At 40.2% G+C, this 27,158-nt stretch overlaps 1 long non-coding RNA gene across 6 annotated transcripts in view; it reads right to left on the bottom strand.

Moving 5' to 3' along the window:
- The window catches only part of LOC120384693, a 45,839-nt gene that overhangs the window by 7,044 nt on the left and 11,637 nt on the right, over nt 1-27,158 (bottom strand). For 5 of the 6 annotated variants that reach the window (XR_005589030.1, XR_005589034.1, XR_005589035.1 and 2 more), the window contains one exon: nt 20,001-20,331. This is a non-coding gene — a long non-coding RNA (uncharacterized LOC120384693). Of the gene's footprint in view, nt 1-20,000; nt 20,332-27,158 lie in introns of those variants that run through there. The other variant, XR_005589033.1, reaches the window with a different exon arrangement.

Raw genomic sequence — 27,158 nt, 5'->3', positions numbered from 1 at the left:
TTAAAAAAAGAGTTCAGAGAATTCAAAAGCCAAGTTACAGGGCTTGCTCATTATGCAATTTTCACCATCACTTGCCATGAACCTCACTGACCACCAGCTGCCTAAGGCCTGGTCTACACTATGATTTTAGGTCAAATTTAGCAGCGTTACCTCGATTTAAGCCTGGACCCATCCACACGACGAAGCCCTTTTTTTCTGACTTAAAGGGCTCTTTAAATAGATTTCTTTACTCCACCTCCCATGAGGGGATTAGCACTGAAATTGGTCTTGCCGGGTTGAATTTGGGGTAGCGTGGATGCAATTCGACAGTATTGGCCTCCGGGAGGTATCCCGGAGTGCTCCTTTGTGACCGCTCTGGACAGTGCTCTCAACTCAGATGCACTGGCCAGGTAGACAGGAAAAGGCCTGCAAACTTTTGAATCTCATTTCTTGTTTGGCCAGCATGGCAAGGTGCAGGTGAGTGCAGATTTCATCAGCAGAGGTGACCATGATGGAGTCCCAGGATTGCAAAAGAGCTCCAGCATGGACCGAACGGGAGGTATGGGATCTGATTGCCATATGGGGAGATGAATCCGTGCTAGCTGAACTCCGTGTTCCAGTAAACGAAATTCCAAAACATTAGAAAAAGTCTCAAAGGACATGAAGGACAGAGGCCATAACAGGGACACACATCAGTGCCGCGTGAAAATTAAGGAGCTAAGGCAAGCCTACCACAAAACCAGGGAGGCAAACGGCCGCTCCAGATCAGAGCTCCGAACATGCCACTTCTATGATGAGCTGCATGCCATGCTAGGGGGTGCAGCCTCCACTACCCCAACCCTGTGCTTTGACTCCATCAATGGAGAATCACACAACACGGAAGCGGGTTTTGGGGACGAGGAAGATGATGATGAAGAGATTGAAGATAGCTCACAGCAAGGAAGCAGAGAAACGGCTTTCCCCAACAGCCTGGACCTGGAGCCAGTAACCCCCAAATCCACCCAAGGCATGCTCCCAGACCCTAAAGGAGGAGAAGGGACCTCTGGTGAGTGTATCTTTGTGAATATTAAACATGGTTTAAAAGCAAGCGTGTTTAATGATTAATTTGTCCTGGCATTTGCAGACAGTACAGCTACTAGAAAAGTCTGTTAATGTGTAGGGGGATGGAGTGGAAATCCTCCAGGGACAGCTCCATAAAGCTCTCCTGGATGTACTCCCAAAGCCTTTGCAAAAGGTTTCTGGGGAATGCAGCCTTATTCCATCCGGCATGGTAGGACACTTTCCCATGCCAGGCCAGTAGCACGTAGTCTGGAATCACTGCATAACAAAGCATGGCAGCATATGGTCCCGGCATTTGCTGGCATTCAAACAAAATCTGTTCTTTATCTCACTGTGTTATCCTCCGGAAAGTGATATTCATGGTCACCTGGTTGAAATAGGGTGCTTTTATTAAAGAGATATTCAGAGGTGCCCGTTCGGCTATGGCTGAACAGAAATGTTCCCCGCTGTTAGCCACGCGGTGGAGGGAGGGGTGAAGCTTGAGTGATCTCACACCAAACCAGCAGGCCCTCAATACAAGAGGCAAAATGCGACCTTGTAACGAAAGCACATGTGCTGTGTAATATGAACAGCAAGGTTTAACATGAAAGAATGTACCCATTGTTCTCTAAAATGTGTCTTTTTAACTACCACTCTCCCTTTTCCTCCACCAGCTGCAAATGTTTCTCCTTCACAGAGGCTAGTGAAGATTAGAAGGTGGGAAAAAAAACGCACTCGGGATGAAATGTTCTCTGAGCTCCTGCTGTCCTCCCACACTGACAGAGCACAGCAGAATGTGTGGAGGCAGACAATGTCAGAGTGCAGGAAAGCACAATATGAACACAAGGAGAGGTGGCGGGCTGAAGAGAGTAAGTGGCGGGCTGAAGATGCTAGGTGGCGTCAGCTTGCTGACAGAAGGCAAGAATTGATGCTCAGGCTGCTGGAAGATCAAACTCGTATACTCCAGCGTATGGTTGAGCTGCAGGAAAGGCAGCAGGAGCACAGACTGCTGCTACAGCCCCTGTGTAACCAACAACCCTCCTCCCCAAGTTCCATAGCCTCCTCACCCAGACACCCAAGAATGCAGTGTGGGGGGCCCTCCGGCCACCCAGCCACTCCACCCCAGAGGATTGCCCAAGCATCAGAAGGCTGGCCTTCAATAAAGTTTTTAAGTTTTGAAGTACAGTGTGGCCTTGTCCTTCCCTCCTCCCCTACCTCACCTGGTGCTTCCCTCCTCCTCCACCCCTCCTGGGCTACCTTGGCAGTTATCCCCCTATTTGTGTGATGAATTAATAAAGAACGCATGAATGTGAAGCAACAATGACTTTATTGCCTCTGCAAGCGGTGATCGAAGGGAGGAGAGGAGGGCGGCTAGCTTACAGGGAAGTAGAGTGAACCAAGGGAGGGGTGGGGGTTCATCAAGAAAAACAAACAGAACTTCCACACTGTAGCCTGGCCAGTAATGAATCTGGTTTTCAAAGCTTCTCTGATGCGCATCACGCCCTCCTGTACTCTAACCACCCTGGTGTCTGGCTGCGTGCAATCAGCGGCCAGGCGATTTGCCTCAACCTCCCACCCCACCATAAACATCGCCCCCTTACTCTCACAGATATTGTGGAGCGCACAGCAAGCAGTAATAACAATGGGAATATTTGTTTCACTGAGGTCTATCCGAGTAGAGTGACCAGACAGCACATGTGAAAAATCGGGATGGGGGTGGGGGTTAATAGGAGTCTATATAAGATAAAGACCCAATAATCAGGACTGTCCCTATAAAATCGGGACATCTGCTCACCCTATATCCAAGTCAGTAAACTGTGCCAGTGCGCTTTTAAATGTCCAAATGCACATTCTACCACCATTCTGCACTTGCTCAGACTATAGTTGAACAGCTCCTGACTACTATCCAGGCTGCCTGTGTATGGCTTCATGAGCCATGGCATTAAGCAGTAGGCGGGGTCCCCAAGGATAAGTATAGGCATTTCAACATCCCCAGTGGTTATTTTCTGATCTGGGAAGAAAGTCCCATTCTGCAGCTTTTGAAACAGATCAGAGTTCCTGAAGATGCATCATGTACCTTTCCTGGCCATCCCACGTTGATGTTGGTGAAACATCCCTTGTGATCCACCAGTGCTTGCAGCAGCATTGAAAAGTACCCTATTCGGTTTATGTACTCGCTGGCTTGGTGCTCTGGTGCCAAGATAGGGATATGGGTTCCATCTATCGCCCCACCACAGTTAGGGAATCCCATTGCAGCAAAGCCATCCACTATGACCTGCACATTTCCCAGAGTCACTATCCTTGATATCAGCAGCTCTTTGATTGCATTGGCTACTTGGATCTCAGCAGCCCCCACAGTAGATTTGCCCACTCCAAATTGATGCCCGACTGACTGGTAGCTGTCTGGCGTTGCAAGCTTCCACAGGGATATCACCACTTGCTTCTCAACTGTGAGGGCTGCTCTCATCTTGGTATTCTGGCACTTCAGGGCAGGGGAAAGAAAGTCACAAAGTTCCATAAAAGTGCCCTTATGCATGCGAAAGTTTCGCAGCCACTGGGAATCGTCCCAGACCTGCAACACTATGCAGTCCCACAAGTCTATGCTTGTTTCCCAGGCCCAGAATCGACATTCCACAGCAGGAACCTGCCCCATTAACATCATGATGTGCACATTGCCAGGGCCCGTACTTTGTGAGAAGTCTATGTCCTCATCATTCTCGGCACCGTGCTGCCATCGCCTCCTTACCTGGTTTTGCTTTGGCAGGTTCTGGTTCTGCATATACTCCAGGATAATGTGTGTGGTGTTTACAGTGCTCATAATTGCCACGGTGATCTGAGTGGGCTCCATGATCCCAGTGCTATGGCGTCTGGGCTGAAAAAAGGCGCGAAACAATTGGCTGCTCTGATGGAGGGAGGGGCGACTGACAACATGGCTTACAGGGAATTAAAATCCACAAAGTGGGTGGCTTTGCATCAAGGAGAAAAATAATTGTCACACAGAATGGCCCCCTCAAGGATTGAACTCAAAACCCTGGGTTTAGCAGGCCATTGATTTCACGGAGGGAGGGAGGAAGCAAATGAATACAAAACAAATTGGGTCTATTTCTTGTTTTGATCCACTACCTCTAACTTTTACATCTTTAGGCTGGCAGCAGATGATGCAGTTCGACTGCTAGCCATCATCATCTCCTGGGTGCTCGGCAGAAGATGGGAATGACCTGGCTGAGTCACTCCCATGTCTGCCCAGGCGCCCCTGACTGAACTCACCGAGGTCGACTAAAAGGAGTATGACGACGGCTACCAGTTGTAATGAACCGTCTGCTGCCAAAAGGCAACGAGCTGCTGTTGTGTAGCAATGCAATCCCACGTCTGCCAGCACCCAGGAGACTTATGGCGATGGTCAGCTGTGTGGGCTCCATGCTTGCCATGGTATGGCATCTTCACAGGTAACCCAGGAAAAAAAAGGCATGAAACGATTGTCTGCCGTTACTTTCACGGAGGGAGGGAGGGGGGACTGACGACATGTACCCAGAACCACCCATGACACTGTTTTTGCCCCATCATGCATTGGGATCTCAACCCAGAATTCCAATGGGTGGCAGAGACTGCAGGAACTGTGGGAAAGCTACCCACAGCGCAACGCTCCGGAAGTCAACTCTAGCCTCAGTACTGTGGATGCAGTCCGTCGACTTAATGCACTTCATAGAATCATAGAATATCAGGGTTGGAAGGGACCTCAGGAGGTCATCTAGTCCAACCCCCTGCTCAGAGCAGGACCAATCCCCAGACAGACTTTTGCCCCAGATCCCTAAATGGCCCCCTCAAGGATTGAACCCACAACCCTGGGTTTAGCAGGCCAATGCTCAAACCACTGAGCTATCCCTCCCCTAGAGCATTTTTTGTGGGGACACACAATCGACTGTATAAAAACGATTTCTGAAAAACCAACTTCTATAAATTCAACCTAATTTCGTAGTGTAGACATATCCTAAGTGTGTGGACAATAAAAATAGCAAACTGGAGTCAGTGGAAGCAAGAATGTTAAGACCACTTACTTACTTAATCAGCACTCTATGTAAAATGATGGGGCACACACAGTCCATGAAGTGAAAAAAACCCTTATTCAGATCTCACATAGTGTTGTCTTATCTAGGCTTACCCATCTTCAGACTTCCACCTCTCTATTATACACACCTCTCTTCTACACTCAAACTACCTGCTGCGTTTTTCTGTTCAATAAAAAGAAGTATCCCACAGAGCATCATTCTCCCGACACAGTAGCACTGTAAACTTTTCTGAAAAGTAAGAGATAAAGTAGTTTTGACCAGCCCAACATCCAGCTCCATTGATTGCTGTTACACCTGGGTAAGGAAGGACAGAATTGGGCCCCAAGTGTTTTTACATTTTTGTGTTTACACATTTATAAAATGATGGTATCTAGCAAGAACTAAGTGTATCTTATGAAATTTAAAATTAGCATAATTCATACATATTAACAAAATGGGTTCCCTTCCCAAAATACCAGCTGCACAATGGTAGTTTTTCATTATTATTTAGTATTATTGCACACTGTGGGACTGACTCTCCTTTCAGTTACAATGGTGAAATGCAAGATTAACTCCCTTGAAGATCCTTGGTTCAGGAATGTCAGCTTTGCACCAGTCTGCCTAGGCAAAGCAGCTGTAATGCCAGCCTCTCATATGCATGGAGGATTTTCCCATTAGAGGGAATCTCCAGTCATAAAGAGAGACAATGATTCTCAGAGGTTGTTCCCAAGAGGAACGAGATATTATCCTGGCAGTTCACTGTCACTGGAGTTGTCCTTTGGGGATAAACCTTGATGGAAATGATTTTACCATCTCATGAAACTTAAGACGTCAATATTTCTCTCATTGTGCACTGAGCTGAAACAGAGATCTTTTAAATTTTGCAGTGTTTTTGCAAAAAAAATAAATAAATGAGCAAGGTACCCTGCCAATAGCCCAGTGGTCTGGACATTCATTCATTGATTCATGCCTGACACCCCAGTTGGGGTATGGGCCGCCAACAACAGATCTCCAGAGTCCTCTGTCCTGGGCCATTTGCTCTAACTGGTTCCAGGTATGGCCCATTTTTGTGCAATCAGACATGGTCCTCACATTCCATGTGCCGATGGTAATCCTTCTGGTTGCAAGAAGGGTGATCGGCTTAGTGGCTTCCTCACGGCTTTCACCACCCAGTGTCATGCGTCTTCGAGTTGAAGACCCTTCTTTTTCCAGGGTAAAAGCATCTGTTATTTCTATTGTTCACATTTCTGTAGCAAATTGATTTTTTACGGGGTGGGGTTGCTAGCCCCACGCCCAACCCTCCTCCTTTACCCTGACTTGGGACAGGCAGATGGCCCAAAGGACCGCTCTGGTGGAGTTCTGGACACTCATTTGGAATATGGGAAACCCAGTCCTCACTCTGGGTGAAGTCCAGTTTGTCAAAAAAAATTCCAACAGGTCTACTTAGGGAGCACAGGTAAGGGTAGACCTGAGGCCTACATTTCTAATAATCTCTGTTTTTGGGTTAACTCATTTGTCATCTTCTTGGTATTGCCACCAACTCATACTTCTGTTTTAAATTGTCAGTGTAGTACAAAGGAAACAAGTGTCTCACATTATTATGTAGCCTGTGCAAGAAAGTGCAAATACCTGTTTACACTCTCAGCTCCACTTATTTAATTATCATTGAATAGAGTAGCTCTGTTATTCAATAGGGCTATCATACCTACCCCTCTCCCCCCAGTCCTCCAGTAGACACACTAATTTAATAACTGCCTATGTTCTCATGCTAATTACTTGTCAGAAGTTTACATCTGTTGGGGGCCCAATCCTGCTTCTTGAATGAAATCTCTGGGAATACGAGATGGCTACTGAAGTCAGAGGCAGGAAAGGGAAGAAGAATTTGAAACAAAAGGTGCAGTTTACTTCTGTGGCATTTAGGAGGTACATATTAGATAAATCCAAGAAAAACTACAATAGGAGGAGGCTTCCTAAAGAATTAGGGGGAGACAGAGTGTTTCACACAGGCTATTCTGGGTACTATTACTAGGCAGGGACTTCAGGCCTCTGCCCTGATTTAAACCATGTATTTGTGAACGAACAGCTGATCATGAGGACCACATTTTTCAAAGAGCATTGGGAACAGTAAGCTATTTCTGGCGTTTTATAGCTTTTTGAGGAAGGGTACTCAGCATCTTTTCTTGTGACATGCCGGGATGCTTAAAGAAGTTAAAACTGGTCGTTGTCCTTTTCAACATTTACAATGAGGTTATTTTCCTTAGCTTTATAAGTTTGAAACTATCTGACATTTTATATCTACTCACGGACACAAAATCAGCATAGATTCCAAGATAATCAGGCTCTAAAGGTCACTATCCTTCTAAAATGGCTAGTTATAAACATTTTTGGGAAAAAAAACACATTATTTCTAATCAATATTGGTCATGCTGTGAAAATGGAGTTTGAAAAGTGCAGAACCTTGACTGATATTACCGTTTTTAACTTGAGAAAGTTATTAATTATTAAAGAATAATTCTAGCTCCTATACATACAAGTATGGCCTGGATCTCAAACAACAAAGTACTGAAACACCAGAAAATAGAGATATATTTGTCAGGGATTTTTCACCTTTCGATTTACTGAAAGGTTTGAATAAATTGTCTGTTACTATATTGACTGAACAATAGATTTTTGCCCTATGCATTATTTTATTATTCCCTGATGCATAGTTTGTGGGTTGCCATAGTATCAGATTAAGGTGAATGTATGAGAAATAGTCAAGATAGAATGATATATCCTTGGAAAACAAGACAAATATAAAGGTATTTATCCTGCTTTCAAAGTATTTGCTGGTTACATAACAAAATATACTAACATCAAATAGGTTATTAACTGATTCCACTGTTTCTCCTATTTCATCCACAGTAAATAGTAATATTAATATAGTATACTTTTTTTACTAATATAGTAAAATAAAAAATAGTATTACCTCCAACTCCTCATCTCCAAATAAAGAGATCATCCCAAAGCATACAATGAATGTACTTAAGTATTATCCTAGTTCTATAGATATTGGATTTAGATGTATTTAGCCATTTTAAGTAGGGCTGTTGATCAGTTAACTCACGTGATTAACTCAAAAAAATAATCACAATAAAAAAAATTAATCGCCATCAGTTTTAATTGCACTGTTTAAAACATTTCAATAGTAGTCTATTTAATGTTTTGGATCTTTTTGTTATATACTGTGTTATAATTGAAATCAAGTGTATATTTTGATTACAAATATTTGCATTGTAAAAACAAAAGAAACCCTATTTTTCAATTCACCTCATTCAAGTACTGTAGTGCAATCTGTCCTGAAAGTGCAATTTACAAATATAATTTTGTTATGTAACTGCACTCAATAACAAAACAGTGTAAACCTTCAGAACCTACCAGTCCACTCAGTCCTACATCTTGGTCAGCCAATCACTAAGACAAATAAGTTTGTTTACATTTACTGGAGATATTGTAAATAAGAAGAAAACAGCATTATCACCAGAAAGTGAGAACAGGCATTTGCCTGGCACTTTTGTAGCTAGCATTGCAAGGTATTTATGTGCCGGATATGCTAAACATTCATATGCCTCTTCATGCTTCGGCCACCATTCCAGAGAACAGGCTTCCATGCTAATGATGCTAATAATGCATTAATTAAATTAATGACTGAACTCCTTGGAGGGAGAATTTTATGTCCCCTGCTCTGTTTTCCTTCACTCTGCCATGTTATAGCAGTTTTGGATGGTGACCCAGCACAAGTTGTTCATCTGAAGAAGACATTCACTGCAGATTTGACAAAACAAAGAAAGTACAACGTGCGATTTCTAAAGATAGCTACAGCACTTGGCCCAAGGTTTAATAATCTGAAGTGCCTTCCAAAATCTGAGAGGGACGAGGTGTGGAGCATGCTTTCAGAAGTCTTAAAAAGAGCAACACTCTGATGCAGAAACTATAGAACCCGAACCACCAAAAAAGAAAATCAACCTTCTGCTGGTGGCATCTGACTCAGATAATGAAAATCAACATGCGTCAGTCCTCACTGCTTTGGATTGTTATCGAGCAGAACCAGTCATTAGCATGGATGTGTCTCCCCTGGAATGGTGGCTGAAGCATGAAGGGACATATGAATCTTTAGCACATCTGGCACAAATATTTTCAGACGCTGGCTACAGCAGTGCCATGAGAACACCTGTTCTCACTTTCAGGTGACCTTGTAAACAAAAAGCGAGCAGCATTAGCTCCTGCAAATGTAAACAAACTTGTTTGTCTTAGCGATTGGCTGAACAAGATGTAGGACTTGTAGGCTCTGAAGTTTTACATTGTTTTGTTATTGAGTGTAGGTTTTTGTTTGTTTTTTTAAACACACACACACTTTTAAGTAGAACTTTCATGATAACAAGATTACACTACCGAACTTGTATTAGGTGAATTCAAAAATACAATTTTTTTCTTTTACATTGAAAATAATTGTAATAAAAAGATGAGCACTGTACACTTTTTATTATGTGTTGTAATTGAAATCAATATATATTTGAAAATGTAGAAAACATCCAAAATATTTAGATAAATGGTATTCTATTATTGTTTAACAGTGCAATTAGTCATGTGATTAATTGCAATTTTTTAATCACGCAGTTAATCATGATTTTTTTTTAAATCACTTGAGAGCCCTAATTTTAAAGTATTGAGAATAGTGTTGAAACTGGTGATCTTTCTCAAGCATGATTTTTTTTAAATGTGCCCCTACACACATTTTGGGTTGAAATTTTCCATGTCTGAAAAATTCTCTCTTGAAAGTGTGTGTAATATCCATGAGGGAAAAAATGAAATTTCCCCTCATATTTTTTTGTGGGGAAAACACAAAAACAGCTGATTTTTGAAACTTCAAATAGACATGAAATCCTTCACCAAGGAGAACAGTATATGCTGTGCTAGCTTGGTTGTTTTAAATCCATTGTTTTTCTAAATTCCGAACACGCAGTAGAAAATAGCTGGCAGCTGCATATTTAGAATGAAGCTACCTCATCTTGTATCAGTTATCAGAGGTGCAGTAGGTAAGTAACACAAGCTGTTACTTCACTCTGTCCTTTTCTACTTTTCTTTACAGATTCCTTTTTAGTATAAATCTTTATTTTAGTAAGAAATCTGTTTTCTAGCAGAGAGAGATGACCAAAAGAGTTCCCCAGGAGGAATCTGTTTAGTTTACTTAGTGAAAAATGTAAAGTTTATATTCCATGAATCTATTCATATATCCACACACAATACTGTCATTTCTTGCAGCAGAGCCAAGAGCTCCCTATATACTTTTTGGTTTTCTGTAAGAAGAGAAGATGATGAGATGACAAGAGTAGAAGTGAGTCTTGGTTTTTTTGATAGGTGCCCATCTCTTGGGGGGAAGGGGAGGGGAGTGGTCAGGTATGCAGAGTTTGAGAAAAATTAAGTGTAATGATGCACCCTCCTGCCTGGAGGCAGTATTGCAGGAATCTTGTGCCCCTTTTGACAACTTCCTCAGCCCTTTGGTGGCCTGTCTTCTGTGATTGGACTCTCTGGCCAAGTCATATGAAAGTTCAAATGCCTTCCAGGCTAACAAATGTCCAACTGAAAACTGAAAGTCCAAAACAAATACCCAAACTAACCATTCTTCTGTCTTGTGCCTCTCTACTACTTCTCCTGGCCCCCACAGATCTTCTCTTATGGTACCTCCCTAGCAGGATTCCCCAGCTGTATCCCTGTCCCAGGTGCTATGGTAGCTTCCCTAGGGATTCCCCTGATCTATGTAGCACCTACCTCAGTGCTCCCCCACAGGAGTCTAACCTGCTCCCAGCGGGTCTTTAAGACCCTCAATCAAGAGCAAGTCAGCCAGCCCTGGGGTCCCTCTCTCACAAACTGTGGTCCCAGCTCCTTTAAAGCAGTCCTTCCTGATTCCCTGCATCTGTGTCATTCATTATAATTAAGTCACCCTGCCACATTCAGCTGTGTTTACTAATTTTCACTGGGTTGCTAGGTCACTGGCAAGACTGAACCCAGCTTGTCTTATAGGACCAGCCAGTCTGTGACACTCAGGAATAATAGTAACCAATTCCCTCATTAAAGGCCCTAAATATATAAAGAACCAACTTCCCAAAGCAGAGCAATACCTTACCATAGCATTTTAAAACCACATAAGTATGGAATGATGGGAAAGCACAGGTACCAAAGATGCACACAACTCACCGGATGAAATGCATGACATGCCACTTGGTGGCACACCAGTGGTATAGCAGGGAATTAACTGAGAAAGCAGTAGATCTCATTTGTTTATATCGCAGATTGTGCAAGAGAGATATTGCAACATTAGCAGTGGGATAGAAGAGATCACTAAAAGAACTTAAGTGTGCTGTCTGAATTTTATTTAGTTATTCATTTAAACAGGTTCTACTTTCAACTATATATATATATACACACACACACACACGAAATTACCATAAAACCTAATATAAAAAGTGTGAATGCAACACAAAATACTACACCATTAGAGTCAGAAAATGCAAACGCTAACGCCTATTGAATAAACTATACATTTAAAAGGAGAAACTGAAAACACTGTGTTAACTTTGCTTTTGGAAATTTAAGAATTCCAGGACAACGCTCTCTGAACTACAGCCTCATGAACATGCTAATTATTCCTAAGCAGTGGTATGATTTTTAATCATTTTTAGACACTGTAGACTTGCGGTGATGACGTGTAAAATACCTCTGCCCATGCTCTATTCTGCATACTCATTAAACATAATGGGCCAGATCCTGAGTTGTGGATGAGGAACACTCAGTGATCTTTATGAACAGTCTGATCTGAGCCCTCCCACCCCAGTCCTCATATGGCTTAGTAATAGGCCTGTCCTTTGCCTCAGATTAGAGCAGTTGAAGGTTGTTTTAAACTTTGCTGGCTGGTAGTGGTCCTCTCCCAGCAGCCAGGAATTGCAAAAGGCACATACATTTTGTAGGCACTGCCCTTTTTGCCCCAGACATGATCTTTACCAGGGATCAAAAGGGAGAGGTATAGTACCTGCTATAAGGTCTCTGACAACCCAATACATGGGCAATTAATATCCAGATTTTCAAGACACCCTGCAACTTCCTTTGTTCTTAATGGACGCTGCTGTGTGCTGAACACTTTTGAAAATCTGGCCATAATTGGCTAGCTGAGGTGTATTCGGACACCAAAGCAATACAAAGCTGCCTCAGTCTGACCAAGAATCTGATCCTTTTGGTAAATTTCTGTCTCTCAATTACTTAGCATCTAATTCAACCTGTTAAAAAAAAATCCCAAATACACTTGGGAGAGATCATTACGTTGCATCTGAGCTCTTATAGTTTCATAGAGAAAGGGAAGGGCCATTTCTTGGTGTTCAGGAAGAACCATATGACTAAAATTAATCCATATGAATTTGGTGTGAGGATTAAAACTCCAGTGCAACATGGGAAATGGCTTGTCTAGGATAGTAAAATTCAGTGGAAGGTATTCCCTAGTACTGAATGAATACTTTGATATATTTCACCTCTTTTTGGTGAAGAACTTAGGCTATAAAGTCAAGAATAATACATGTGAAATCAAATACTTTTGGCAAATACCTCTAGGGTCTGTATTATGCATGCACAGTTCATTGACAGTATTAGTATGTGAAATTTATGCTATCCTGGTTATTCTTGACTGGAGACATTGGACTAGATTCACCCACATTAAGTTAAACCAACAGAAGTTGATCTGATATGTTATCCTTCTCTTCCAGATGGAGCACAAGTCTTAGACTCAGGTTTTTGGCATGAGTACTCAAGTTTAGCAATTCAAAATCCACTTGCTGTGAATATTCTCACTTTCACTTACAGTTTGACAATTCCATGAACGTTTCCCCCAACACCTGAGAGAAGCTGGTAAAATGTTTGCATAAGCATGAAAGTTTGGTACTCATGAGTTAATGATCAAAAATTCAAAGCTGGTATAAGCATTGATTGGAACACCGTTCTTCTGGGATTTACCTTTGAAGTGTCAATCAGCATAGTCCTAGGTCTTTACAGGAAAGATTGCTTTCAGAGATGTTCCTTACAGGGAGTACAAATCCAAGATGACAGCACAGGCTGAGTTTGAGATCTCAGGAAAATAAATATCTATTCTACTTGGTGAGCTCTTAAACATCTGTATTTAAGGAGTTTCCATGCCTTCCTCTGAACTGCTTTCATCTGCAATCTTCTACCTTTTTATTTCCTGCTTTTGGAAGTTAACAGCTTCAGCCTCTCACATGGCTAAATCTTAGAGTAATTCCTCAGACACAGAACAGCAGCAGATATTTTACTTAGGTATACAATTTGTTATCACAGCAATTTGTATTAATATTTTAATATGAAGACTAAACAGGTATACTGAATCAACAACATAATGCATCCCTGTTATATGCCTTTCAAGTTGTCAAACTGCTCACTCATGCCTTTTATATTTGTTTGGCTCTCTGGCCAGGACAGAACTGGTGCTTAAAATCTTGCACATTCAGGAAATTTGTTCATAGATCTTAAATCACAATTCATATATTTTAAGACAAATGCCAAGACATATTATATTAGTGCTATTGCATGTGAAATGATCCCAAGTTCCAAGGGAATAACTTAGGTTATATGACAGAGTATTCATGCTGCAAGCTGTCAAAATATCTTTTCCATTTTATATCCATAGGGGTGATACCATAAGGTCAACTGCTATTTTCTGAAGTCTTGCTTCCTGGAGGCAGAACTTCAAGAAAGGAAAAATTTGTGCTGTAGGTGATATAAAAGGATGTTGGAGAACAGAATGTGTCAAGGGTAAGAGGAAGGATGTAGATTTCATTGCATTCAGAAATACTTGAACTAGTAGGAATGACAGACTTGAGTAAGCATCTATTTTATTTAACTTGCAATAATGGACCCTCCTGGAAGATTTTGTTTAAAAACTAAAGTTTAAGTGAAATTCACAAAGCTGATCCTTCCCCTGAGTTCTCTGCTCCTAGAGATGGTGGTTGATTCAGTTTTTCAGGGGGAAAAGTGACACATTTTCTGGATATCAGTGGTATCTTGGGTACAGCAGATCAAAACATTTTCAACAAAACAATGTCATCTGAAAATGCTGTTTTGTTGAAATCTAAATGTTTCATGGAAACAGACAAAGTGGGTGAGGTAAGATCTTTTACTGGACCAACTTCTATTGGTGACTATCAAGTTTGAGCTACATTTCACACCTGGGACTCTGTCAATACCTTTCCCAGACCTAAAGAAGAGCTCTGTGTAGCTCAAATTTGCCTCTCTCACCAACAGAATTTGGTCCAATAAAAGATATAACCTCAGCCACATTCTCTCTCTAATATCCTGGGACTGACATGGCTACAACACTGCATACAATCATGGAAACATATCAATTTCAACAAAATTTGGCAGGAGAATTTCTGAACAATTTGAAATAGAAGTGGAGTGTTTTGGTTTGACTTTGTTTTGTCTCTATAATTTTGTTTCATTCTGACTTGAATGGTTTGTTTCAACTTTTACTTATTTTTTGTATATGCTTTAACAAAGTTAAAATGTATGTCGCATACATATTTTATACTAGAATGTTTTGACTTTAAGAAAATAGTTTTTTGTTCCAATTTAGGTTGAAAACCAAATCTTGAACTATTTTGTGGAATGGAAAATTCTGAAATATTTTAAATTTGAAAATATCAAAAGGATCTTATCAATTTCAAAGTATTGGAATTTCCTCTGGGATGAAAATTCCATTTTCTGAGCACATCTAATCTTGGGGTACAATTAACTTTAGAAGCTACGGTAACTCTGTCATATGCATGGAGTTTAACTAATTTAAAAAAGTTTGGGTTTAAGAAGGAATTTCCCCCAGGGTACATTGGCGTGAAACTTGGTGGCATAGGCACAAACCTTCATCTGGAGCAGTGAGTCTAGATTGTGTATTTGGATCAGGTTTGTCATGCTGCACAAAACCAGGGTCTTAGCACCAAAAGAGTAATGGCCCATAGATGTTGGGCTTTGGTAACTTCCACTGTCTTCTGCGTTTCTACAATATAAAGGTAGTAGGTAAATTGTCATCAGGCTAGCTTAATATTCTTTATTGTTTAAAGCATAGCTACTTTCAGGGGCAAATTATAGCTGATTCTGTGCAGGTGCAGGGTGCGAGCATAGTGAGCCCATCTGCAAGCTCTTCTGTGCACCCTAACAGTAGGGGCAGCTATAATCTGACTGTAGATATTATAGCCTATGAGAGGGCAGGCTTGCACAGCTAGCAATGCAAGACGTCCCAAATAGGGCAGGTCTAGGTAGGGCAAGGGTGGAACTGGTTGCCCCTTACCAAAGCAGTAACAAGAGCTGCTCCTCAGACTGCGTGAAATCCTATCCCCACTGCAGTGAATGGGATTTTACCATTGCCTTTGCTAGAACCAGGCTTTCATCTGTAATTCCTTACAAAGGCATGACGACTCCAGCCACTGCAGCTGCTTTATTGGTGCATCCACTACCTCTCTACACAGTCATGACATTAAAACAAAAAAAAAAAAACGAACAAAAAACCAACCAGTCCGTCAGTAAGGTGATGACCTACAAAACTTGTAATATGCTTACTGAAATGTTGGGTGTTATGCTTCCATATTCAGTTCTCTTATTTATGCTAAAACACTGAATAAGACTCATTTATAATTTACTAGGATGCCAACAGTAATAAAGCCTCTGAGATTTCAAACATCTATAATGAAATTATGAATCCTTGATATTTAAATGACAGCTCATTTATACCTCAGTCTATCAACTACTGCACATAGTATCTTTATAGCTGTAGAGAGCCATGTAGTTAGCCATGCTAAGAACATCTGAATATTTCAGGGGTGCGGAGGGATAGAGCTATTAAATAGTAGATCTTTTGTGATGCCCTCCCTGCCTTTTCCCCGCAAGAGAAATGTATATTTTTGGTAGGCAGCAAAACAAGAAGTAAATAGACCTATTTCTGGTCACACATGCAAAAACTGAATAATATAAAAACCAGAATCGTATTCTCTGCTTCTATCAGAAGTATAATGGACCATATTTAAGGGCTGTCAGAAAGTAGGATTAGATTGCTCCCAAAACACTATGAATTTTTTCCCCAATGTGACACTTCCAAAAATGCAACATGATAGAGCATTAAGGTATGTCAGCTGTATGACATGACAAGATATATTTCCATTCAGTTGGCTGATTAAGATACATCTCAAAGCAGTAAACAACTAGTTTTATTTTTAGATAATTTACTGTTTAAAATCACAGCACATGGAAATCTAAAATAAACTAGGACACAATAGACAAAACAATGTGTTTTGTAGTATACTAACAAGATAAGGAATCAGCAGCTATATTAATGATTGAGGAAATTTAAATGGTTAACATTCATTTTGCTCTCAAGGTCACGGAGTACAACGAAATTCTAGCTTCTATAAATTGGATATTTTTTTCCAGCAATGCCATTCACTATTGTTTTATAAGATAGAATTAGATTAATGTGCATGCACAATTATAGCAAAAGATATATTCTTGGTTTCCTATTACTTCCTCTACATGACCTAAAAATCCCCAATAATGCTGTTTAGCTTAGTTACTAACGGATTCGTTTCTGTGGACAACACATTTTATCTTATATATCTTATCAATATTTTATCTTCAAAAAGGAATATCATAACTCATGGAATCGCTCTGTGATTACTGGTAGACCAAAAGGGAACTTAGTACTGGAAAGTACTGGTATACGAACATACCTAATCCATACACATGTTTAATATTATAGATAGTTGTATATGACAGCAAGAAAATAGATCTTACATTTTGCAATACTGAAGGGTTTTCCCCTCTACAACAGTTTAATATTTAAATTACCTGATTTTGAAATCCTAACAAAGCCATTTGAAAGTTCTTTGTAGTCTCGAAATATATTATATTGAATATCAAATTGTGTCTTGAGAGATAAAGCTATCTCTATTAAAAATCAAGACATGTTCTATAAAAAAAAGTGTCTGATTGCTTTCTCGACAATTGCATTGTTTTCCTTCTGGTTTCAGAAAATTGTCTTGAGATTGGATTTCCCCCCCCTCCCAACCACCTCTTTTAAACAGTAGCATGCCATATGAAGCCTTTTTTTTTTTTTTTTCCCAAATACATCCTCCTTTCTATGCTTTGAAGGCTCATTAAATAAAGCTTTTCACCTTTGGAGCACAAAGTCCGTGTCTACCCTTTGGACTTAAACAAACAGAACTTTCAGTACCGAATTGCCCACATCACAAAACAACAATATTTAACTTTTGACTCAGTTGATCGAATCATTATGATCATTTCTGATCTCAACATCAAAGACGGACAAGAAAATTAACGTTCATTATCTGATGAACCACTGATTTCTCTGAAGCTTACTGATAAAAAGCCACAATGGGAAATTTTACATTGTATCTGCATGCATGAAATTTGCTCATGTAATTTAAAAAACCATCATCAGCAATTAAATCTGAGAAACCCTACTTAAGGTTTGGTAGAATTAGAAGGCTTAAAATTAAGCCTTCCAAAAACAAAAAGTTAATACAATCAATAAAAGCCCTTCCATATTCATTTGAATATTTCCCGGATTGGCAGATGCTGAAGTGACATTCTTTGTCCATCAGAACTGCTTCCCAGCCATTTTACAAAAACAGCATATAAAGAGCTGGCTTGGATGAGCCCTCATATTCTGATCTCCTGGACTATTTTCTCTGTGAAAAGTCTACTTACCTAACAAATACAGAGTCAAATACTCTGAGGGCTTTCACTTTACAGGTAGTCAGAGGTGAGTGATTTGACTCCTTGAAAGAGATTATAGTTGTACCATTCTTCTAAATCCCCAGATAGAAGCCAATTTACAGAGAAGCACCAATTGCAGCAACAGTAGGAAATGGAATTTCTGGCCTTCTGGCGGGAAGAAAGTTGCTATGGTGGCAGCCAGCACAAGGGAATGGAGTATAGGGAAACAAAAATAACGATAGTCTGGGCTACTGCTCATAATTAGATGTTTAACAGCTTTCTTGCTAGTGTATTAAAAACAAAACCCTTGACTTCCCAAAAGAGGAAAGTTCTAGAGCAATTTTTTTAAACATATCCTTTACTTGAAAAGGTAGGGAAACTAATTACACACACACTTCAATAAAAATAACCCAACTGTTATATAGCACTTTTCGTTAGTAGGTCTGATGAAGTTGGTATAATTCTATAGATGGGGAAACAGAGGCACAGAGCAAGCCAGTAACTTGTCCAATGTCACCCAGCAGCCAACTGATAGAACCTGGAATAGAGCCCAGATCTCCTGAATCGCAGTCCAGTGCACTATCCACTAGGCTATGTTGCCTCTATGTATCATTTGTGTAAAGACCAAATCCTCAAAATATCATCATAGTTTAACATGGCTCATTTTGTTTTTTGATCTGTATATTTGTTTGGTGAGTTACCAAGACTAGATGACACAGTGAATAAGCGGCACCTCCTCTTTCCTCCGAGAAACAAGAGGTTAAGCACACTTTATGGCAGCATTTAAAATTTAATTCCTTGCATATCTCTTATCAAGTGCTATCCCTGAGGACCCAGTTTTGTAGGCCTTATGCCTACAAAACTACCAGCTAAGGTGTTGGAGCTAGCAGGCCTCTGGTTTAAGTGAGAGGTGACAGTGCGCTCTCAATGAATGATCTTCAGCTATAGAATTAGTGTCCCACATTGGTGTGTCACAGCCTAGCGGCTGACGAGACAAGCTAAAAAGTTCATTTATGTTTCCCAAATGAATGGGGAAGTGGGATCAAATATCTGTTTTGAAGGGAAGGGAGTGGGATAAGATTGACAGTGTGAAGATTTTTGTGATTTTTTATATGAATATAAGTATTTCTTTATGAATACTGTACAGTGCCTTGAGTGCTCAATAAAACTCAGGCTACAGACCTATAATCACCTGACTAAATCTAAAAATGGTCAATCTACGCATGCCTGTACTTTTATAGCCAAGTGACCAATCTCAAGGGCATCAGCTACAGTTTCAAAATTGACAATGAATATATGCGGCGTGGATTAAAAATAAATTGTTTCATAAGCACTAAGTGTGATCTTAGCAATACACAATAGAGAAGAAGCAATCCCTCCCCACAGAACTAAGGCCCTAACCATGCAAAAAAGTCTTAAGTGTTCAATTTTACTCATGTGAATATTTCAGTTGAGTTCCATGAGATTGCACCTGGTTATTCATATGCATAAGTCTTTGCAGAGTGAAGGTCTAAAATCAAGACAGACGAAGACAAATATGATATTATACTTGCCTCAGAAAGTAAACATAGCAATACCATCTCCCTCTCCCGTTCAGTTTCCCTTGAAACCATTTACCAATGTAATACACCAATATAGTATTTCTGACATGACCACCCACTCTATTTAATGGTAAGGCATGACTTTATAGAAACTCACTGAAAGAAGTGGGAATTTGAAAGAAGATACCTGTTCTTTCAGGCAGGGGTCAAAAATCATATCACCTTTGGATACCATAACTACAAATAAGAAAACTAACTGATGCAGCACCAAAAGAGATGTAACTTATGAATACATTAGCTGAAAATAGCCAAGACAGAGAATTTTCATGAATATAAACACATTTGCCTACACAATATGTCTTAGTAAGTAAACAAAAGGTACAGAACATAACCAAGCTAATGCACATTTTTAAGCACTGAAGCTACTGTTTTTCCTTGTATTTTATAAGTCATTCCACAAATAGATGAGATTTCTGTATTTTTCATGGCCATCGAAAATATGGAGTGATAATGAAATTCACATTATTTTAGGAACATATTTGCATAAGTAATTAAACATCTCCAAAAGGGCCCTGAAGCCATTGAAACAACTGAATTATTTATATTTGTTTAGTTGATTAGATAAAAATGCAGACAAACAGCACATCAAGATATTTTATATTCAAGATCAGGAAGGAGAAGATGAAATGAAGATGTGTCTAGGAGTTCTCTTAATAACCCCCAAAATGCAGATAAATCGAGTACCTGAAGTCAATGTTTCTTCAATTATTAAATTGATATAATTAATGTATCTCAAAATCAGATCCAATGTAGATCTTCACACAACATAGCAGATTCTTCCCCCTTTTTTTTTGGTGGGGCAAGTGGGCTGTCGATATGTCGGCTCTCCACACTGGAGTGACTTCACCCTACATGTAACATATTAGAAGGGAAAAGCTGTTATCTAGAATGCAGATGCAAGCGAAAATTTGCCATCTGAACATTAGCAAAGAAACAGATTCCCATTATTAAAGGTAAAGAACAAAAAATTCAGTTCTCCTTGAATATTTGTATCTTAGAATATGTAGCAAGACCAGACTAGCACAATAGAGAAGGTACGATTTTCATAAAGATACTAGAGTGGGTTTAGATAAGGTCTTAAACTGTTAAGAGCACTACTTTTGAGATTAATTGTAAAGGCTTTTTGTAAAATGAAGATCTGAGAGATGTGAAAGTACTGCACTGAAATAGTAAAAATGTCCCTCCTCTTGAGCTTAAAATATATGTTTTTTATTTTAACTGATAACGTGTCACCTGGTCAGTGTTATTTATTAAATGTTTGCTTTTATTTTAACTGCTTCAGAGCCTGAAAAAACAAACAAACCCAAAGTGTGACATTATACCCCATATGCTTTACGGAAATATGGTTAGGATATGAATATGCTATAACAGGATATACTTTATGCAAGATGGGTCTTGTAAGACATCGTTGGAAAGGTTATAATTTACTGATTGTTTATCCAATTTGTATGCATGTATTTTTTTTTTATCTGAAACTGGAAATATTGACCATGTCTCTCTATTTCAAAGGTGCTACATTGGATGAGGCCAAACAATGTTAGTGGCTTCTTGAAGAAATGCACAAAAGCATAAGGATCACCCCAGGAACTGTGTGCAATAGAAACCTCTCAGAGATAGCTCTACACAATGGGGAACTGTTTGACCCAGGTCACAGGAATAAAAAAAGCTTTACAGCAAGTGTGGGGGGAGATATAAAAGAGGGACAATGACAACATGAGCGGACCTCACTTGCCCTACAACAACACACCTGAAAACACCTAAGGAACAAAGACTGAACTGGGAAAGTCAAAGCAACTTGTGCCTTAAGAATCTGCCAACCTGTTGTCACTTAGCATGAGAATTTGTTAATTTGCATCCTACCTATCTAGTGTGTTAAACTCAGTCTGCAGTTTATTTACTAAGAATCTGCTTTGTTCTGTTTGCTATTCCTTTAACCCTTTTGTAGTTAATACACTTGTATCTTGTTTATTATTAAACCCAGTTTATCTAATTTCTAACTGGAAACTGCAGGGGAAAGACACACCGTTCACATCTCTCTTCACATTGAGGAAGAGACTGGTTTTTTTATGAGCTTGCGCTGTGCAGATTTTTCTATGCAGTGCAAGACAGTATTATTTGGGGTTTATCTCCCAAAGGGGTGTGCACTTGAGTGCTGGGGGAGTCCTCTCACACAGATCTAATTTCAGTCTGTGGCTGCAGCTGGGTGTGGCCCTACCTGCGTGTGCTGCAAGACGCCGGAGAGCCTAATTCAGCAAAACAGGGAGTGGGAAGCCAGGCTGGTGGAGCAGGAGAGGCTCAGTGACATTCCAGGAAGGTGACCAACCCATCACACAAAACACTAAGCCAAGGGAAACAGTACTGTATATCGTTATGGCTATATGCCAAATACACTAATTATTTCAAAGGTTGCTGGGGTATGTGATAGTACAATATATTTTATGACCTTTTCAGTTCAAAATAAATTGATGCTCAAGGAATTAATGCAGAGCACTGGTTTGTTGTTGCTACTATTCTTTAGGTGTCATAGCAAACAAGGCTTGTGGAAGTTTATTAGGGCCAAAATTTCAAACCCAACTTCACTCAAGTACTCTGTTTCATGAGCATGTGCAAATACTTGTTGCAAATTTAACCCAAGCTTCTTTTTAAAATGATGAAATCCAGTCCTGATTTCCATTAATATAGCCATTATTTATAATAACCCACCCAATAGTTCATTTCAATAAATGCCATCTTTCAAAGTGCTAACTCCACTGATTCTGGAAGGTTGGTTCTTTCCTTTCCTTCTTAGTGCATTTGACACTCTCACCCCAACTACTCAGACAGGGCACTGGAATAGGGGGATGTAGTAGAGGACAGTCATATCCCATTATATGACCAAAACTGAATTCAGTGCAGGACCTGCAACTAGGATCGAATGAGGAAGTGTGGATCTAAACTTCCCCTGCTCTGATGCAGCCAAAGGACTGTTCTAAGTGAGACTGGCTAGCATGGTTCTCCAAGAGTAATTCCTAGCTGGTGGATCCTTTCGAGTCCCTCACTCTCCAGATTATCCTTTAGCTACATCTCTGGCCTGCTCAGGATCATCCACTACACCTAGAGTAAGAGTGTGCAGGGCATCAAGCTCATTATACCTGTGTTAAGCCTCCTGGGGACTCCTCATTCTTCAGGGGAAAACATCTGGCTACTTTTCCATCCCTTTTGTCCCAAGTCAGTCCCCTTAGTAGTGCTATAATGAGTCAGTGTCCTGCCCAAAATGTAGACTCGACTACATAGTTTATATAGTCAAACTAACTAAACACAAGTTTAAAAATCAATGTCTCCTCTAATTGTTTTTAATAATGTCTCCCACATCCCCCCCCCAAAAAAAAAACTAAGCAAGGATGCTCATTCAGTAATCCCCCTATTCAGTACTAAATGGAAAACCACAAGGTTCTCGTTCTATTTCTCATCTCTAGTCCCAGGAGTTTTTCCACAATTTGAGCAATGCTGTACCCTGTTTCGAATACCATCATTCACTGTCCACAAACAACAAACAGATAACATTATAATTCATTTATCTCTTCTCTCCGTCTTTACAGCAATGACAAATAACTTTCTTGTTAGGTCCAATAGCAAGGCCATAACTGTGGACTAGTTAGCATTCAATTAAAGAGCACAACACTCTAGAGAGCAACAGCGTTTCAAATCCCATCTTCCATAGCCCTGCTAGATTTTTCCCCACAAAAGCTTCTGTGGCTTGTATCTCATTTCAGCAGTCTGTCTGAAAGTGAAACAATAGAACCACTATCTAAGAATTTGATAGGTGGTATCTAAAATATTTGGACAGCTGAAAACAATGTAACTGACTAAAATGAATGCTTACATTATTTATGAAGATTAAATGTCACTGATTTTTCCCTGTCACACAATTTTCAGAATATAAAAACAGTGCATATGGCATGTTGCCTGATATGTCAAATATTGAATTGGCCTGTACAATGCTCTAGACTTAACACGTTTCTCCCCCAAATTAGAAATGCACATATATGAAGGGTTTAAGTGTGAGCACTTGCAGGGTGGAGAGTTTTGTGCAATTAACATCAATGAAATGTCATATGGTGTTAGGATTTGCGTGTGCAATATTTTCAGATTTCCCAGACTTATGTTCAGTCAGTATCTCTCATCTTTCACCTTGTCACTGGGAAGGAGACACTGACAGTGGAGGTCTTTCATATCTTATAAAGAGGCAGTTCTGACAAAGTCATGATTGTTTCTTTAAACATCTCTGTGGCACTAGCTTATTTTCCCCAAATGTAAGTTATGAAACTTGGGTGCCTATACTATAATTTACATTGCTGCTTTTGTATTAATGTGCTAGTCCCAACACATGCCCTTATAGATTGCCAAATGAGCTGTCAAAGCCAAGATACAAGATCAACTCATTACTGAGGAGGACAATGAAATACAGACACCACAATACAGTGCAATGCAGAGGCTGCAATTTTATTTAGAACTTTTACTTAATTGGGGTAACCACCTCAAACTACCTGACAACGTTAGTCCAGTGTGCTTCAAGATAGGCACAATGGCCCCAATGGACTATGAACCTGAAGGTGGGTATGAAGGCCTCTACACTTTCAGGCCTGCCAAGGGACCATGGCTGAAAGCCAGAGTGCCAGCCTGCTCCCCTTCTCTCTCTTACCTCCTAGGTAGAGAAGATGACGGGAGCCACAAACTGCACAAGCCACAGAAGTATATCTTCTCCCTCCAGAGGTGTATCCCCTGACTATGCATTGCTATGCCCAGGACCAATGGACATGCAGACCACTGGGTGACAGAGACCTCAGCTGGACACTTTGTAACCCGCAATCATTGTAAATTAACTACCCCCACCCTGACCCCAGCCCTTCAGGATGGTGAACGGAAAGTAAAAAAAACAAAAAAAACACACACACAGTTCCTCATCCGAGCCTCAGTATACTTTATACCTCCACTAAGCTCTTCATCCAAGTCCCAGCTGCCTGCCTGGTTACTCAACCTAGCCAGTATCCCTCCCCCCAGCCACCACATTCCAGTCTCACCCCTCCCCCAAATCTCCCCCCCCATCCCAGTCCCTCTCCATCCAAGATCCTTGTTCCAAACTCTACTCTAGCCCTGCTGGTTTCTCAGTTTCCCCACTTAACTCCCCATTCCAGTCCCAGACCACATCCCCCAGCCCTTTGTTCCAGTCTCATCACCCCCCACACTCCACAAGATCAATTCCCCACCCTTCTACATAACAGCTAGACAGCTGCCTCCTCTAGCTCACTTCCTGGGTGCCAAAAGCAGGTGCATTGAAAGCATAGGAAAGACAGTCTCCTTAGTTCCTGGCATCATACTGGGCCCCAACAGCTGGGAAGCACAATCACAAAGAAAATTCTGCTCAACCCCTGCAGTGCCAGCCTGAAGCATGCTCAGTACAGAAAATGTGTTTGGAAAATTTAACTGCCAGCTTTTAGCATGTGCTCCACAAAGACTTGTTCACAGCTTTGTGGAGCCTTATAACTTATCCTGACAAGGACAGCAAAAGCACATCCTTGACATTAGAGTGCTCACCCTACCAAAATGTCAAGCTCTTGTTTCATATCATGGAGGCCATAGAGATTTTCAAGAGAATAGTGGTAAGAAATTTTTACTAGGGGAAAAATATATTTTCCCTATCCCCATTCTGAGAAATTACCACAATTTTGGCTAAAATTAAACCACCACTACCACCACCACCACACACCTGAGGGAAACATCTGGTATGGAAATTTTCAGCTTAAATGCTCAAAGTTTTGCAGTTATAAAAAACACTGTAAAAAGGGTCTTATAATGGAAAGTTTGGGGCATCCCTAACTGTAGGCATTGCCATCTGCACCATCTATAACAGGAAGTATTCCTATAACATTTTATTGTAGCCTGTTTTTTTTCTAGATTAAATAAAATGTCTTCATTAATCATACCAGTAGTAGGATAGACAAGGGAAGAGAACTAGTTCTCAGCATCTTCATTAGAAAGACATTCCTCTGATATTTTTTATTTTCCTTTTTAATTAGACTATCATCATAGCAGGTGTTGCCCTCCCCCACTAACAAGAAGCAATGTGCATTTCCAATAACGGTCAGCGATAGTAGCTTCTCTAGAGAATTACTTTTGTCACTCCAATAGTTTTTCTATTTACTTAGGAAAATGAGCTTTATTTAAAGCAAGTGGCTGCCAGGGGACTGGATAGTTCAATGGAGTTAATGGTTTTTTATCTCAAGGTTGTAATTTGAAGTTGGTGTCAGCCAGCAATGTCTAATATCCTTGTCAACAGATGCAGAGCTGGTGAAGAAGTGAAAAAATAATTTTTTTAAAAGTTCACATTTTTAAAGAAAAATCTGACAAAAATTCAGCCAGCTCCAAGCCGTAATGACTATAGAACATGAACTGTAGATGTATGAACAATGAATTACTTTCTTGACTACAGCTGGTTTCTGCAAGTCACAATTGACATGCTCTGGTGAAGTAGATTGGAGAAACTTGTACTGCCATTGCATGTGTGCTCAAAATGGATGTAGCATATATGGAAATTTAGTTAATCTGCCAACAAGGCCTTGTATAGGAGCACCTTCTTTAAAAACTGGTTTCGGCAATAAAAGCTGCTTAATATAGTTGACAAAAACAGCTAGAGTGATGGCTCTGAACAATACTATGAACCAGAAAATCAGTTCCTATTTTCAAGCCTGTTCATTTTAATGGTAAATGAAAAATAATTTGGCAAACCCTAAGTCATCTGCTTGAAATAAACCAGAACCCGAATTTATCTGTTTTTCACATTTCTTTTCATCCTGAACTAGGACAAAAAAGAGAAGATAATTGAACTTTTTGTTCCACAAAAAGTTCTGAAAATTTTCCATTTGGAAGTGTCTAAACACTTATTTCATTCAACTGAAAACCATCAACACTTTGACATTCTTAAATAGAAATATTTAATATCTATTGGTTGGACTGAATTGAAACTTTTCAAACTTAAATTGTACTTTCCTAAGGCCTGGTCTATACTGGGAACTTACATTAGGATACCAACATCTCAGGGATGTGAAAAATCCACACCCCTAAGTAATGAAGTTAAGCCAACTTAACTCCCAGTGTAGACAGCACTAGGTTGACAGAAGAATTCTTCCACTGACCCAGGTATTGCCTCTTGGGGAGGTGGATTAACTACACCAACAGGAGAACCGCATCGATCACTGCAGTGAGCGTCTACCCTGAAGCGCTACAGCAGTGTAACATTTCAAGTGCAGACAAACCCCTAGGCTCCCCATTCTCCAATATGGGCCCCTTCAATATACAAGAGACACCATTCTTTAAACAATTCAGTGACAATGCTGCCTGAGGTTGATACAATCTGAATAAAGATTACAGTTCTTTGTAATGTGAAAAATAACTCCATAACATTTATGGCTAGCCATAAATAGCTCAGCAAAGGATACTGACTAGAGATGCAGCTAATATCAGATTGTTACCCTTGCCTTACAGGAATCACAGAACTAGTATCGGAGGCCCACATCCTCTCAGGTATCTCACTCTCATTGATGAAGCCTAGCTCCCCAAAGGTATCTTGGTACCTAAATGCCTGTTTTTTTATTATGCAGGAATGTGGGGGCAGATTCTTATCTCAGTTACATTGACT

The sequence above is a fragment of the Mauremys reevesii genome, linkage group 16, assembly GCF_016161935.1.
Source record: "Mauremys reevesii isolate NIE-2019 linkage group 16, ASM1616193v1, whole genome shotgun sequence".
In the NCBI taxonomy this organism is placed as follows: domain Eukaryota; kingdom Metazoa; phylum Chordata; order Testudines; family Geoemydidae; genus Mauremys; species Mauremys reevesii.
The sequence above is the reverse complement of the archived record's forward strand: the minus strand, read 5'-3'. Positions and strand labels throughout refer to the sequence as shown.